Below are 19,028 nucleotides of genomic sequence, written 5' to 3' on the forward strand. Positions count from 1 at the left end.
AAACGTGCTCAGCTCGGGCTGAAAATGCATTCAAAGCAAAAAAACTCAAATTGAGTGTCACGCCTAAACCAAAGGACTTATGCACACACTTCAACATGTATTTTGTTCAGGATGACCTCCTGAAGCCTAAATGAGCAATAATTTGACTACACAACTCATTCCTATGAAGATACATTCAAAGTCAGAAAGCGCGCTCAGCTCGGGCTGAAAATGCATTTAAAGCAACAAAAACTCAAATTGAGTGTCACGCCTAAACCAAAGGACTTATGCACACACTTCAACATGTATTTTGTTCAGGATGACCTCCTGAAGCCTATATGAGCATTCATTTGACCACACAACTCATTCCTATGAAGATATATCCAAACTCACAAAACGTGCTCAGCTCGGACTGAAAATGCATTTAAAGCAATAAAAACTCAAAATGAGTGTCACGCCTAAACCAAAGGACTTATACACACACTTCAACATGTATTTTGTTCAGGATGACCACCTGAAGCCTAAATGAGCATTAATTTGACCACAAAACTCATTCCTATGAAGATACATTCAAACTCACAAAACGTGCTCAGCTCGGGCTGAAAATGCATTTAACGCAATAAAAACTCAAATTGAGTGTCACGCCTAAACCAAAGGACTTATGCACACACTTTAACATGTATTTTGTTCAGGATGACCTCCTGAAGCATATATGAGCATTAATTTGACCACACAACTCATTCCTATGAAGATACATTCAAACTCACAAAACGTGCTCAGCTTGGGCTGAAAATGCATTTAAAGCAATAAAAACTCAAATTGATTGTCACGCCTAAAAAAAGGACTTATGCACACACTTCATGAATTCTTTTCAGGATGACCTCCTGAAGCCTAAATGAGCATTAATTTGACGACACAACTCATTCCTATGAAGATACATTCAAACTCACAAAAAATGCTCAGCTCGGCCTGAAAATGCATTTAAAGCAATAAAAACTCAAATTGAGTGTCACGCCCAAACCAAAGGACTTATGCACACATTCAACATGTATTTTGTTCAGGATGACCACCTGAAGCCGAAATGAGCATTAATTTGACCACACACTCATTCCTATGAAGATACACTCAAACTCACAAAACGTGCTCAGCTCGGCCTGAAAATGCATTTAAAGCAATAAAAACTCAAATTGAGTGTCACGCCCAAACCAAAGGACTTATGCACACACTTTAACATGTATTTTGTTCAGGATGACCTCCTGAAGCCTATATGAGCATTAATTTGACCACACAACTCATTCCTATGAAGATACATTCAAACTCACAAAACGTGCTCAGCTTGGGCTGAAAATGCATTTAAAGCAATAAAAACTCAAATTGATTGTCACGCCTAAAAAAAGGACTTATGCACACACTTCATGAATTTTTTTCAGGATGACCTCCTGAAGCCTAAATGAGCATTAATTTGACGACACAACTCATTCCTATGAAGATACATTCAAACTCACAAAACGTGCTCAGCTTGGGCTGAAAATGCATTTAAAGCAATAAAAACTCAAATTGAGTGTCACGCCCAAACCAAAGGACTTATGCACACATTCAACATGTATTTTGTTCAGGATGACCACCTGAAGCCTAAATGAGCATTAATTTGACGACACAACTCATTCCTATGAAGATACATTCAAACTCACAAAAAATGCTCAGCTCGGCCTGAAAATGCATTTAAAGCAATAAAAACTCAAATTGAGTGTCACGCCCAAACCAAAGGACTTATGAACACATTCAACATGTATTTTGTTCAGGATGACCACCTGAAGCCGAAATGAGCATTAATTTGACCACACAACTCATTCCTATCAAGATACATTCAAACTCACAAAACGTCCTCAGCTCGGCCTGAAAATGCATTTAAAGCAATAAAAACTCAAATTGAGTGTCACGCCTAAACCAAAGGACTTATGCACACACTTCAACATGTATTTAGTTCAGGAGGTCATTGAAGCCTATATGAGCATTAATTTGACCACACAACTCATTCCTATCAAGATACATTCAAACTCACAAAACGTGCTCAGCTCGGGCTGAAAATGCATTAAAAGCAATAAAAACTCAAATTGAGTGTCACGCCTAAACCAAAGGACTTATGCACACACTTCAACATGTATTTAGTTCAGGAGGTCATCCTGAAGCCTATATGAGCATTAATTTGACCACACAACTCATTCGTATCAAGATACATTCAAACTCACAAAACGTGCTCAGCTCGGGCTGAAAATGTATTCAAAGCAATAAAACCTCAAATTGAGTGTCACGCCTAAACCAAAGGACTTATGCACACACTTCAACATGTATTTTGTTCAGGATGACCTCCCGAAGCCTATATGAGCATTAATTTGACCACACAACTCATTCCTATGAAGATACATTCAAACTCACAAAACGTGCTCAGCTCGGGCTGAAAATGCATTTAAAGCAATAAAAACTCAAATTGAGTGTCACGCCTAAACCAAAGGATTTATGCACACACTTCAACATGTATTTAGTTCAGGAGGTCACCCTGAAGCCTATATGAGCATTAATTTGACCACACAACTCATTCCTATCAAGATACAATCAAACTCACAAAACGTGCTCAGCTCGGGCTGAAAATGCATTCAAAGCAATAAAAACTCAAATTGAGTGTCACGCCTAAACCAAAGGACTTATGCACACACTTCAACATGTATTTTGTTCAGGATGACCTCCCGAAGCCTATATGAGCATTAATTTGACCACACAACTCATTCCTATGAAGATACATTCAAACTCACAAAACGTGCTCAGCTCGGGCTGAAAATGCATTTAAAGCAATAAAAACTCAAATTGAGTGTCACGCCTAAACCAAAGGATTTATGCACACACTTCAACATGTATTTAGTTCAGGAGGTCACCCTGAAGCCTATATGAGCATTAATTTGACCACACAACTCATTCCTATCAAGATACAATCAAACTCACAAAACGTGCTCAGCTCGGGCTGAAAATGCATTCAAAGCAATAAAAACTCAAATTGAGTGTCACGCCTAAACCAAAGGGCTTATGCACACACTTCAACATGTATTTAATTCAGGATGTCCTCCTAAAGCCTAAATGAGCATTAATTTGACTACACAACTCATTCCTATGAAGATACATTCAAACTCACAAAACGTGCTCAGCTCGGGCTGAAAATGCATTTAAAGCAATCAAAACTCAAATTGAGTGTCACGCCCAAACCAAAGGACTTATGCACACACTTCAACATGTACTTAGTTCAGGATGTCCGCCTGAAGCCTAAATGAGCATTAATTTGACCACACAACTCATTCCTATGAAGATACATTCAAACTCACAAAACGTGCTCAGCTCGGGCTGAAAATGCATTTCACAATAAAAACTCAAATTGAGTGTCACGCCTAAACCAAAGGACTTATGCACACACTTCATTATGTATTTTGTTCAGGAAGACCTCCTGAAGCCTAAATGAGCATTAATTTGACCACACATCTCATTTCTATGAAGATACATTCAAACTCACAAAACGTGCTCAGCTCGGGCTAAAAATGCATTAAAGCAATAAAAACTCAAATTGAGTGTCACGCCTAAACCAAAGGGTTTATGCACACACTTCAACATGTATTTAGTTCAGGATGTCCTCCTGAAGCCTAAATGAGCATTAATTTGACTACACAACTCATTCCTATGAAGATACATTCAAAGTCAGAAAGCGCGCTCAGCTCGGGCTGAAATGCATTTAAAGCAATAAAAACTCAAATTGAGTGTCACGCCCAAACCAAAGGATTATGCACACACTTCAACATGTATTTAGTTCAGGATGTCCTCCTGAAGCCTAAATGAGCATTAATTTGACTACACAACTCATTCCTATGAAGATACATTCAAAGTCAGAACGCGCGCTCAGCTCGGGCTGAAAATGCATTTAAAGCAATAAAAACTCAAATTGAGTGTCACACCTAAACCAAAGGACTTATGCACATACTTTAACATGTATTTTGTTCAGGATGACCTCCTGAAGCCTAAATGAGCATAATTTTGACCACACAACTCATTCCTATGAAGATACATTCGAACTCACAAAACGTGCTCAGCTCGGGCTGAAAAGTTTAAAGCAATAAAAACTCAAATTGAGTGTCAAGCCTAAACCAAAGGGCTTATCCACACACTTCAACATGTATTTAGTTCAGGATGTCTTCCTGAAGCCTAAATGAGCATTAATTTGACTACACAACTCATTCCTATGAATATACATTCAAAGTCAGAAAGCGCGCTCAGCTCGGGCTGAAAATGCATTTTAAGCAATAAATACTCAAATTGAGTGTCACACCTAAACCAAAGGACTTATGCACACACTTCAACATGTATTTCGTTCAGGATGACCCCCTGAAGCCTAAATGAGCATTAATTTGACCACACAACTCATTCCTATGAAGATACATTCAAACTCACAAAACGTGCTCAGCTCGGGCTGAAAATGCATTTAAAGCAATAAAAACTCAAATTGAGTGTCGCGCCTAAACCAAAGGACTTATGCACACACTTCATCATGTATTTTGTTCAGGATGACCTCCTGAAGCCTAAATGAGCATTAATTTGACCACACATCTAAATTCTATGAAGATACATTCAAACTCACAAAACGTGCTCAGCTTGGGCTAAAAATGCATTTAAAGCAATAAAAACTCAAATTGAGTGTCACGCCTAAACCGAAGGGTTTATGCACACACTTCAACATGTATTTAGTTCAGGATGTCCTCCTGAAGCCTAAATGAGCATTAATTTGACTACACAACTCATTCCTATGAAGATACATTCAAAGTCAGAAAGCGCGCTCAGCTCGGGCTGAAATGCATTTAAAGCAATAAAAACTCAAATTGAGTGTCACACCTAAACCAAAGGACTTATGCACACACTTCAACATGTATTTCGTTCAGGATGTCTTCCTGAAGCCTAAATGAGCATTAATTTGACTACACAACTCATTCCTATGAATATACATTCAAACTCACAAAACGTGCTCAGCTCGGGCTGAAAATGCATTTAAAGCAATAAAAACTCAAATTGAGTGTCACGCCTAAACCAAAGGACTTATGCACACACTTCATTATGTATTTTGTTCAGGATGACCTCCTGAAACCTAAATGAGCATTAATTTGACCACACAACTCATTCCAATGAAGATACATTCAAAGTCAGAACGCGCGCTCAGCTCGGGCTGAAAATGCATTTAAAGCAATAAAAACTCAAATTGAGTGTCCCGCCTCAACCAAAGGACTTATGCACACACTTCAACATGTATTTTGTTCAGGATGACCTCCTGAAGCCTAAATGAGCATTAATTTGACCACACAACTCATTCCTATGAAGATACATTCAAAGTCAGAACGCGCTCAGCTCGGGCTGAAAATGCATTTAAAGCAATAAAAACTCAAATTGAGTGTCACACCTAAACCAAAGGACTTATGCACACACTTTAACATGTATTTTGTTCAGGATGACCTCCTGAAGCCTAAATGAGCATTAATTTGACCACACAACTCATTCCTATGAAGATACATTCAAACTCACAAAACGTGCTCAGCTCAGGCTGAAAATGCATCTAAAGCAATAAAAACTCAAAATGAGTGTCGCGCCTAAACCAAAAGACTTATGCACACACTTCAACATGTATTTTGTTCAGGATGACCTCCTGAAGCCTAAATTAGCATTAATTTGACCACACATTTCATTCCTTTGAAGATACATTCAAACTCAGAAAGCGCGCTCAGCTCGGGCTGAAAAAGCATTAAAAGCAATAAAAACTCAAATTGAGTGTCACGCCTAAACCAAAGGGCTTATGCACACACTTCAACATGTATTTAGTTCAGGATGTCCTCCTGAAGCCTAAATGAGCATTAATTTGACTACACAACTCATTCCTATGAAGATACATTCAAACTCACAAAACGTGCTCAGCTCGGGCTGAAAATGCATTTAAAGCAAGAAAAACTCAAATTGAGTGTCACGCCTAAACTTATGCACACACTTCAACATGTATTTTGTTCAGGATGACCTTGAAGCCTAAATGAGCATTAATTTGACTACACAACTCATTCCTATGAAGATACATTCAAAGTCAGAAAGCGCGCTCAGCTCGGGCTGAAAATGCATTTAAAGCATTAAAAACTCAAATTGAGTGTCACACCAAAACCAAAGGACTTATGCACACACTTTAAAATGTATTTTGTTCAGGATGACCTCCTGAAGCCTATATGAGCATTAATTTGACCACACAACTCATTCCTATGAAGATACATTCAAACTCACAAAACGCGCTCAGCTCGGGCTGAAAATGCATTTAAAGCAATAAAAACTCAAATTGAGTGTCACACCTAAACCAAAGGACTTATGCACACACTTTAACATGTATTTTGTTCAGGATGACCTCCTGAAGCCTAAATTAGCATTAATTTGACCACACATTTCATTCCTATGAAGATACATTCAAACTCACAAAACGTGCTCAGCTCAGGCTGAAAATGCATCTAAAGCAATAAAAACTCAAAATGAGTGTTGCGCCTAAACCAAAAGACTTATGCACACACTTCAACATGTATTTTGTTCAGGATGACCTCCTGAAGCCTAAATTAGCATTAATTTGACCACATATTTCATTCCTATGAAGATACATTCAAACTCACAAAACGTGCTCAGCTCAGGCTGAAAATGCATCTAAAGCAATAAAAACTCAAAATGAGTGTCGCGCCTAAACCAAAAGACTTATGCACACACTTCAACATGTATTTTGTTCAGGATGACCTCCTGAAGCCTAAATTAGCATTAATTTGACCACACATTTCATTCCTATGAAGATACATTCAAACTCAGAAAGCGCGCTCAGCTCGGGCTGAAAATGCATCTAAAGCAATAAAAACTCAAAATGAGTGTCGCGCCTAAACCAAAAGACTTATGCACACACTTCAACATGTATTTTGTTCAGGATGACCTCCTGAAGCCTAAATTAGCATTAATTTGACCACACATTTCATTCCTATGAAGATACATTCAAACTCAGAAAGCGCGCTCAGCTCGGGCTGAAAAAGCATTAAAAGCAATAAAAACTCAAATTGAGTGTCACGCCTAAACCAAAGGATTTATGCACACACTTCAACATGTATTTAGTTCAGGAGGTCATCCTGAAGCCTATATGAGCATTAATTTGACCACACAACTCATTCCTATCAAGATACAATCAAACTCACAAAACGTGCTCAGCTCGGGCTGAAAATGCATTCAAAGCAATAAAACCTCAAATTGAGTGTCACGCCTAAACCAAAGGACTTATGCACACACTTCAACATGTATTTTGTTCAGGATGACCTCCCGAAGCCTAAATTAGCAATAATTTGACCACACAAGTCATTCCTATGAAGATACTTCAAACTCAGAAAACTTGCTCAGCTCTGCCTGAAAATGCATTTCGCAATAAAAACTCAAATTGAGTGTCACGCCTAAACCAAAGGACTTATGCACACACTTCAACATGCATTTTGTTCAGGATGACCACCTGAAGCCTAAATGAGCATTAATTTGACTACACAACTCATTCCTATGAAGATACATTCGAACTCACAAAACATGCTCAGCTCGGGCTGAAAATGCATTTAAAGCAAAAAAACTCAAATTGAGTGTCACGCCTAAACCAAAGGACTTATGCACACACTTCAACATGTATTTTGTTCAGGATGACCTCCTGAAGCCTAAATGAGCAATAATTTGACTACACAACTCATTCCTATGAAGATACATTCAAAGTCAGAAAGCGCGCTCAGCTCGGGCTGAAAATGCATTTAAAGCAATAAAAACTCAAATTGAGTGTCACGCCTAAACCAAAGGACTTATGCACACACTCCAACATGTATTTAGTTCAGGAGGTCATCCTGAATCCTATATGAGCATTAATTTGACCACACAACTCATTCCTATGAAGATACATTCAAACTCACAAAACGTGCTCAGCTCCGGCTGAAAATGCATTTAAAGCAAAAAAACTCAAATTGAGTGTCACGCCTAAACCAAAGGACTTATGCACACACTTCAACATGTATTTTGTTCAGGATGACCTCCTGAAGCCTAAATGAGCAATAATTTGACTACACAACTCATTCCTATGAAGATACATTCAAAGTCAGAAAGCGCGCTCAGCTCGGGCTGAAAATGCATTTAAAGCAATAAAAACTCAAATTGAGTGTCACGCCTAAACCAAAGGACTTATGCACACACTTCAACATGTATTTAGTTCAGGAGGTCATCCTGAATATGAGCATTAATTTGACCACACAACTCATTTGTATCAAGATACATTCAAACTCACGAAACGTGCTCAGCTCGGGCTGAAAATGCATTTAAAGCAATAAAAACTCAAATTGAGTGTCACGCCTAAACCAAAGGACTTATGCACACACTTCAACATGTATTTTGTTCAGGATGACCACCTGAAGCCTAAATGAGCATTAATTTGACCACACAACCATTCTATGAAGATACATTCAAACTCACAAAACGTGCTCAGCTCGGGCTGAAAATGCATTTAAAGCAATAAAAACTCAAAATGAGTGTCACGCCTAAACCAAAGGACTTATGCACACACTTCAACATGTATTTTGTTCAGGATGACCACCTGAAGCCTAAATGAGCATTAATTTGACCACACAACTCATTCCTATGAAGATACATTCAAACTCACAAAACGTGCTCAGCTCGGGCTGAAAATGCATTTAACGCAATAAAAACTCAAATTGAGTGTCACGCCTAAACCAAAGGACTTATGCACACACTTTAACATGTATTTTGTTCAGGATGACCTCCTGAAGCATATATGAGCATTAATTTGACCACACAACTCATTCCTATGAAGATACATTCAAACTCACAAAACGTGCTCAGCTTGGGCTGAAAATGCATTTAAAGCAATAAAAACTCAAATTGATTGTCACGCCTAAAAAAAGGACTTATGCACACACTTCATGAATTTTTTTCAGGATGACCTCCTGAAGCCTAAATGAGCATTAATTTGACGACACAACTCATTCCTATGAAGATACATTCAAACTCACAAAAAATGCTCAGCTCGGCCTGAAAATGCATTTAAAGCAATAAAAACTCAAATTGAGTGTCACGCCCAAACCAAAAGACTTATGCACACACTTCAACATGTATTTTGTTCAGGATGACCTCCTGAAGCCTAAATTAGCATTAATTTGACCACATATTTCATTCCTATGAAGATACATTCAAACTCACAAAACGTGCTCAGCTCAGGCTGAAAATGCATCTAAAGCAATAAAAACTCAAAATGAGTGTCGCGCCTAAACCAAAAGACTTATGCACACACTTCAACATGTATTTTGTTCAGGATGACCTCCTGAAGCCTAAATTAGCATTAATTTGACCACACATTTCATTCCTATGAAGATACATTCAAACTCAGAAAGCGCGCTCAGCTCGGGCTGAAAATGCATCTAAAGCAATAAAAACTCAAAATGAGTGTCGCGCCTAAACCAAAAGACTTATGCACACACTTCAACATGTATTTTGTTCAGGATGACCTCCTGAAGCCTAAATTAGCATTAATTTGACCACACATTTCATTCCTATGAAGATACATTCAAACTCAGAAAGCGCGCTCAGCTCGGGCTGAAAAAGCATTAAAAGCAATAAAAACTCAAATTGAGTGTCACGCCTAAACCAAAGGATTTATGCACACACTTCAACATGTATTTAGTTCAGGAGGTCATCCTGAAGCCTATATGAGCATTAATTTGACCACACAACTCATTCCTATCAAGATACAATCAAACTCACAAAACGTGCTCAGCTCGGGCTGAAAATGCATTCAAAGCAATAAAACCTCAAATTGAGTGTCACGCCTAAACCAAAGGACTTATGCACACACTTCAACATGTATTTTGTTCAGGATGACCTCCCGAAGCCTAAATTAGCAATAATTTGACCACACAAGTCATTCCTATGAAGATACTTCAAACTCAGAAAACTTGCTCAGCTCTGCCTGAAAATGCATTTCGCAATAAAAACTCAAATTGAGTGTCACGCCTAAACCAAAGGACTTATGCACACACTTCAACATGCATTTTGTTCAGGATGACCACCTGAAGCCTAAATGAGCATTAATTTGACTACACAACTCATTCCTATGAAGATACATTCGAACTCACAAAACATGCTCAGCTCGGGCTGAAAATGCATTTAAAGCAAAAAAACTCAAATTGAGTGTCACGCCTAAACCAAAGGACTTATGCACACACTTCAACATGTATTTTGTTCAGGATGACCTCCTGAAGCCTAAATGAGCAATAATTTGACTACACAACTCATTCCTATGAAGATACATTCAAAGTCAGAAAGCGCGCTCAGCTCGGGCTGAAAATGCATTTAAAGCAATAAAAACTCAAATTGAGTGTCACGCCTAAACCAAAGGACTTATGCACACACTCCAACATGTATTTAGTTCAGGAGGTCATCCTGAATCCTATATGAGCATTAATTTGACCACACAACTCATTCCTATGAAGATACATTCAAACTCACAAAACGTGCTCAGCTCGGGCTGAAAAAGCATTAAAAGCAATAAAAACTCAAATTGAGTGTCACGCCTAAACCAAAGGATTTATGCACACACTTCAACATGTATTTAGTTCAGGAGGTCATCCTGAAGCCTATATGAGCATTAATTTGACCACACAACTCATTCCTATCAAGATACAATCAAACTCACAAAACGTGCTCAGCTCGGGCTGAAAATGCATTCAAAGCAATAAAACCTCAAATTGAGTGTCACGCCTAAACCAAAGGACTTATGCACACACTTCAACATGTATTTTGTTCAGGATGACCTCCCGAAGCCTAAATTAGCAATAATTTGACCACACAAGTCATTCCTATGAAGATACTTCAAACTCAGAAAACTTGCTCAGCTCTGCCTGAAAATGCATTTCGCAATAAAAACTCAAATTGAGTGTCACGCCTAAACCAAAGGACTTATGCACACACTTCAACATGCATTTTGTTCAGGATGACCACCTGAAGCCTAAATGAGCATTAATTTGACTACACAACTCATTCCTATGAAGATACATTCGAACTCACAAAACATGCTCAGCTCGGGCTGAAAATGCATTTAAAGCAAAAAAACTCAAATTGAGTGTCACGCCTAAACCAAAGGACTTATGCACACACTTCAACATGTATTTTGTTCAGGATGACCTCCTGAAGCCTAAATGAGCAATAATTTGACTACACAACTCATTCCTATGAAGATACATTCAAAGTCAGAAAGCGCGCTCAGCTCGGGCTGAAAATGCATTTAAAGCAATAAAAACTCAAATTGAGTGTCACGCCTAAACCAAAGGACTTATGCACACACTCCAACATGTATTTAGTTCAGGAGGTCATCCTGAATCCTATATGAGCATTAATTTGACCACACAACTCATTCCTATGAAGATACATTCAAACTCACAAAACGTGCTCAGCTCCGGCTGAAAATGCATTTAAAGCAAAAAAACTCAAATTGAGTGTCACGCCTAAACCAAAGGACTTATGCACACACTTCAACATGTATTTTGTTCAGGATGACCTCCTGAAGCCTAAATGAGCAATAATTTGACTACACAACTCATTCCTATGAAGATACATTCAAAGTCAGAAAGCGCGCTCAGCTCGGGCTGAAAATGCATTTAAAGCAATAAAAACTCAAATTGAGTGTCACGCCTAAACCAAAGGACTTATGCACACACTTCAACATGTATTTAGTTCAGGAGGTCATCCTGAATATGAGCATTAATTTGACCACACAACTCATTTGTATCAAGATACATTCAAACTCACGAAACGTGCTCAGCTCGGGCTGAAAATGCATTTAAAGCAATAAAAACTCAAATTGAGTGTCACGCCTAAACCAAAGGACTTATGCACACACTTCAACATGTATTTTGTTCAGGATGACCACCTGAAGCCTAAATGAGCATTAATTTGACCACACAACCATTCTATGAAGATACATTCAAACTCACAAAACGTGCTCAGCTCGGGCTGAAAATGCATTTAAAGCAATAAAAACTCAAAATGAGTGTCACGCCTAAACCAAAGGACTTATGCACACACTTCAACATGTATTTTGTTCAGGATGACCACCTGAAGCCTAAATGAGCATTAATTTGACCACACAACTCATTCCTATGAAGATACATTCAAACTCACAAAACGTGCTCAGCTCAGGCTGAAAATGCATCTAAAGCAATAAAAACTCAAATTGAGTGTCACACCTAAACCAAAGGACTTATGCACACACTTTAACATGTATTTTGTTCAGGATGACCTCCTGAAGCCTAAATGAGCATTAATTTGACCACACAACTCATTCCTATGAAGATACATTCAAAGTCAGAACGCGCTCAGCTCGGGCTGAAAATGCATTTAAAGCAATAAAAACTCAAATTGAGTGTCACACCTAAACCAAAGGACTTATGCACACACTTTAACATGTATTTTGTTCAGGATGACCTCCTGAAGCCTAAATGAGCATTAATTTGACCACACAACTCATTCCTATGAAGATACATTCAAACTCACAAAACGTGCTCAGCTCAGGCTGAAAATGCATCTAAAGCAATAAAAACTCAAAATGAGTGTCGCGCCTAAACCAAAAGACTTATGCACACACTTCAACATGTATTTTGTTCAGGATGACCTCCTGAAGCCTAAATTAGCATTAATTTGACCACACATTTCATTCCTTTGAAGATACATTCAAACTCAGAAAGCGCGCTCAGCTCGGGCTGAAAAAGCATTAAAAGCAATAAAAACTCAAATTGAGTGTCACGCCTAAACCAAAGGGCTTATGCACACACTTCAACATGTATTTAGTTCAGGATGTCCTCCTGAAGCCTAAATGAGCATTAATTTGACTACACAACTCATTCCTATGAAGATACATTCAAACTCACAAAACGTGCTCAGCTCGGGCTGAAAATGCATTTAAAGCAAGAAAAACTCAAATTGAGTGTCACGCCTAAACTTATGCACACACTTCAACATGTATTTTGTTCAGGATGACCTTGAAGCCTAAATGAGCATTAATTTGACTACACAACTCATTCCTATGAAGATACATTCAAAGTCAGAAAGCGCGCTCAGCTCGGGCTGAAAATGCATTTAAAGCATTAAAAACTCAAATTGAGTGTCACACCAAAACCAAAGGACTTATGCACACACTTTAAAATGTATTTTGTTCAGGATGACCTCCTGAAGCCTATATGAGCATTAATTTGACCACACAACTCATTCCTATGAAGATACATTCAAACTCACAAAACGCGCTCAGCTCGGGCTGAAAATGCATTTAAAGCAATAAAAACTCAAATTGAGTGTCACACCTAAACCAAAGGACTTATGCACACACTTTAACATGTATTTTGTTCAGGATGACCTCCTGAAGCCTAAATTAGCATTAATTTGACCACACATTTCATTCCTATGAAGATACATTCAAACTCACAAAACGTGCTCAGCTCAGGCTGAAAATGCATCTAAAGCAATAAAAACTCAAAATGAGTGTTGCGCCTAAACCAAAAGACTTATGCACACACTTCAACATGTATTTTGTTCAGGATGACCTCCTGAAGCCTAAATTAGCATTAATTTGACCACATATTTCATTCCTATGAAGATACATTCAAACTCACAAAACGTGCTCAGCTCAGGCTGAAAATGCATCTAAAGCAATAAAAACTCAAAATGAGTGTCGCGCCTAAACCAAAAGACTTATGCACACACTTCAACATGTATTTTGTTCAGGATGACCTCCTGAAGCCTAAATTAGCATTAATTTGACCACACATTTCATTCCTATGAAGATACATTCAAACTCAGAAAGCGCGCTCAGCTCGGGCTGAAAATGCATCTAAAGCAATAAAAACTCAAAATGAGTGTCGCGCCTAAACCAAAAGACTTATGCACACACTTCAACATGTATTTTGTTCAGGATGACCTCCTGAAGCCTAAATTAGCATTAATTTGACCACACATTTCATTCCTATGAAGATACATTCAAACTCAGAAAGCGCGCTCAGCTCGGGCTGAAAAAGCATTAAAAGCAATAAAAACTCAAATTGAGTGTCACGCCTAAACCAAAGGATTTATGCACACACTTCAACATGTATTTAGTTCAGGAGGTCATCCTGAAGCCTATATGAGCATTAATTTGACCACACAACTCATTCCTATCAAGATACAATCAAACTCACAAAACGTGCTCAGCTCGGGCTGAAAATGCATTCAAAGCAATAAAACCTCAAATTGAGTGTCACGCCTAAACCAAAGGACTTATGCACACACTTCAACATGTATTTTGTTCAGGATGACCTCCCGAAGCCTAAATTAGCAATAATTTGACCACACAAGTCATTCCTATGAAGATACTTCAAACTCAGAAAACTTGCTCAGCTCTGCCTGAAAATGCATTTCGCAATAAAAACTCAAATTGAGTGTCACGCCTAAACCAAAGGACTTATGCACACACTTCAACATGCATTTTGTTCAGGATGACCACCTGAAGCCTAAATGAGCATTAATTTGACTACACAACTCATTCCTATGAAGATACATTCGAACTCACAAAACATGCTCAGCTCGGGCTGAAAATGCATTTAAAGCAAAAAAACTCAAATTGAGTGTCACGCCTAAACCAAAGGACTTATGCACACACTTCAACATGTATTTTGTTCAGGATGACCTCCTGAAGCCTAAATGAGCAATAATTTGACTACACAACTCATTCCTATGAAGATACATTCAAAGTCAGAAAGCGCGCTCAGCTCGGGCTGAAAATGCATTTAAAGCAATAAAAACTCAAATTGAGTGTCACACCTAAACCAAAGGACTTATGCACACACTCCAACATGTATTTAGTTCAGGAGGTCATCCTGAATCCTATATGAGCGTTAATTTGACCACACAACTCATTCCTATGAAGATACATTCAAACTCACAAAACGTGCTCAGCTCCGGCTGAAAATGCATTTAAAGCAAAAAAACTCAAATTGAGTGTCACGCCTAAACCAAAGGACTTATGCACACACTTCAACATGTATTTTGTTCAGGATGACCTCCTGAAGCCTAAATGAGCAATAATTTGACTACACAACTCATTCCTATGAAGATACATTCAAAGTCAGAAAGCGCGCTCAGCTCGGGCTGAAAATGCATTTAAAGCAATAAAAACTCAAATTGAGTGTCACGCCTAAACCAAAGGACTTATGCACACACTTCAACATGTATTTAGTTCAGGAGGTCATCCTGAATATGAGCATTAATTTGACCACACAACTCATTTGTATCAAGATACATTCAAACTCACGAAACGTGCTCAGCTCGGGCTGAAAATGCATTTAAAGCAATAAAAACTCAAATTGAGTGTCACGCCTAAACCAAAGGACTTATGCACACACTTCAACATGTATTTTGTTCAGGATGACCACCTGAAGCCTAAATGAGCATTAATTTGACCACACAACCATTCTATGAAGATACATTCAAACTCACAAAACGTGCTCAGCTCGGGCTGAAAATGCATTTAAAGCAATAAAAACTCAAAATGAGTGTCACGCCTAAACCAAAGGACTTATGCACACACTTCAACATGTATTTTGTTCAAGATGACCACCTGAAGCCTAAATGAGCATTAATTTGACCACACAACTCATTCCTATGAAGATACATTCAAACTCACAAAACGTGCTCAGCTCGGGCTGAAAATGCATTTAACGCAATAAAAACTCAAATTGAGTGTCACGCCTAAACCAAAGGACTTATGCACACACTTTAACATGTATTTTGTTCAGGATGACCTCCTGAAGCATATATGAGCATTAATTTGACCACACAACTCATTCCTATGAAGATACATTCAAACTCACAAAACGTGCTCAGCTTGGGCTGAAAATGCATTTAAAGCAATAAAAACTCAAATTGATTGTCACGCCTAAAAAAAGGACTTATGCACACACTTCATGAATTTTTTTCAGGATGACCTCCTGAAGCCTAAATGAGCATTAATTTGACGACACAACTCATTCCTATGAAGATACATTCAAACTCACAAAAAATGCTCAGCTCGGCCTGAAAATGCATTTAAAGCAATAAAAACTCAAATTGAGTGTCACGCCCAAACCAAAAGACTTATGCACACACTTCAACATGTATTTTGTTCAGGATGACCTCCTGAAGCCTAAATTAGCATTAATTTGACCACATATTTCATTCCTATGAAGATACATTCAAACTCACAAAACGTGCTCAGCTCAGGCTGAAAATGCATCTAAAGCAATAAAAACTCAAAATGAGTGTCGCGCCTAAACCAAAAGACTTATGCACACACTTCAACATGTATTTTGTTCAGGATGACCTCCTGAAGCCTAAATTAGCATTAATTTGACCACACATTTCATTCCTATGAAGATACATTCAAACTCAGAAAGCGCGCTCAGCTCGGGCTGAAAATGCATCTAAAGCAATAAAAACTCAAAATGAGTGTCGCGCCTAAACCAAAAGACTTATGCACACACTTCAACATGTATTTTGTTCAGGATGACCTCCTGAAGCCTAAATTAGCATTAATTTGACCACACATTTCATTCCTATGAAGATACATTCAAACTCAGAAAGCGCGCTCAGCTCGGGCTGAAAAAGCATTAAAAGCAATAAAAACTCAAATTGAGTGTCACGCCTAAACCAAAGGATTTATGCACACACTTCAACATGTATTTAGTTCAGGAGGTCATCCTGAAGCCTATATGAGCATTAATTTGACCACACAACTCATTCCTATCAAGATACAATCAAACTCACAAAACGTGCTCAGCTCGGGCTGAAAATGCATTCAAAGCAATAAAACCTCAAATTGAGTGTCACGCCTAAACCAAAGGACTTATGCACACACTTCAACATGTATTTTGTTCAGGATGACCTCCCGAAGCCTAAATTAGCAATAATTTGACCACACAAGTCATTCCTATGAAGATACTTCAAACTCAGAAAACTTGCTCAGCTCTGCCTGAAAATGCATTTCGCAATAAAAACTCAAATTGAGTGTCACGCCTAAACCAAAGGACTTATGCACACACTTCAACATGCATTTTGTTCAGGATGACCACCTGAAGCCTAAATGAGCATTAATTTGACTACACAACTCATTCCTATGAAGATACATTCGAACTCACAAAACATGCTCAGCTCGGGCTGAAAATGCATTTAAAGCAAAAAAACTCAAATTGAGTGTCACGCCTAAACCAAAGGACTTATGCACACACTTCAACATGTATTTTGTTCAGGATGACCTCCTGAAGCCTAAATGAGCAATAATTTGACTACACAACTCATTCCTATGAAGATACATTCAAAGTCAGAAAGCGCGCTCAGCTCGGGCTGAAAATGCATTTAAAGCAATAAAAACTCAAATTGAGTGTCACGCCTAAACCAAAGGACTTATGCACACACTCCAACATGTATTTAGTTCAGGAGGTCATCCTGAATCCTATATGAGCATTAATTTGACCACACAACTCATTCCTATGAAGATACATTCAAACTCACAAAACGTGCTCAGCTCGGGCTGAAAAAGCATTAAAAGCAATAAAAACTCAAATTGAGTGTCACGCCTAAACCAAAGGATTTATGCACACACTTCAACATGTATTTAGTTCAGGAGGTCATCCTGAAGCCTATATGAGCATTAATTTGACCACACAACTCATTCCTATCAAGATACAATCAAACTCACAAAACGTGCTCAGCTCGGGCTGAAAATGCATTCAAAGCAATAAAACCTCAAATTGAGTGTCACGCCTAAACCAAAGGACTTATGCACACACTTCAACATGTATTTTGTTCAGGATGACCTCCCGAAGCCTAAATTAGCAATAATTTGACCACACAAGTCATTCCTATGAAGATACTTCAAACTCAGAAAACTTGCTCAGCTCTGCCTGAAAATGCATTTCGCAATAAAAACTCAAATTGAGTGTCACGCCTAAACCAAAGGACTTATGCACACACTTCAACATGCATTTTGTTCAGGATGACCACCTGAAGCCTAAATGAGCATTAATTTGACTACACAACTCATTCCTATGAAGATACATTCGAACTCACAAAACATGCTCAGCTCGGGCTGAAAATGCATTTAAAGCAAAAAAACTCAAATTGAGTGTCACGCCTAAACCAAAGGACTTATGCACACACTTCAACATGTATTTTGTTCAGGATGACCTCCTGAAGCCTAAATGAGCAATAATTTGACTACACAACTCATTCCTATGAAGATACATTCAAAGTCAGAAAGCGCGCTCAGCTCGGGCTGAAAATGCATTTAAAGCAATAAAAACTCAAATTGAGTGTCACGCCTAAACCAAAGGACTTATGCACACACTCCAACATGTATTTAGTTCAGGAGGTCATCCTGAATCCTATATGAGCATTAATTTGACCACACAACTCATTCCTATGAAGATACATTCAAACTCACAAAACGTGCTCAGCTCCGGCTGAAAATGCATTTAAAGCAAAAAAACTCAAATTGAGTGTCACGCCTAAACCAAAGGACTTATGCACACACTTCAACATGTATTTTGTTCAGGATGACCTCCTGAAGCCTAAATGAGCAATAATTTGACTACACAACTCATTCCTATGAAGATACATTCAAAGTCAGAAAGCGCGCTCAGCTCGGGCTGAAAATGCATTTAAAGCAATAAAAACTCAAATTGAGTGTCACGCCTAAACCAAAGGACTTATGCACACACTTCAACATGTATTTAGTTCAGGAGGTCATCCTGAATATGAGCATTAATTTGACCACACAACTCATTTGTATCAAGATACATTCAAACTCACGAAACGTGCTCAGCTCGGGCTGAAAATGCATTTAAAGCAATAAAAACTCAAATTGAGTGTCACGC

This window comes from Hippocampus guttulatus, chromosome 17, assembly GCF_054856545.1.
Source record: "Hippocampus guttulatus isolate MCC_2025c chromosome 17, RoL_Hgut_1.0, whole genome shotgun sequence".
NCBI classification, from domain to species: Eukaryota; Metazoa; Chordata; class Actinopteri; order Syngnathiformes; family Syngnathidae; genus Hippocampus; species Hippocampus guttulatus.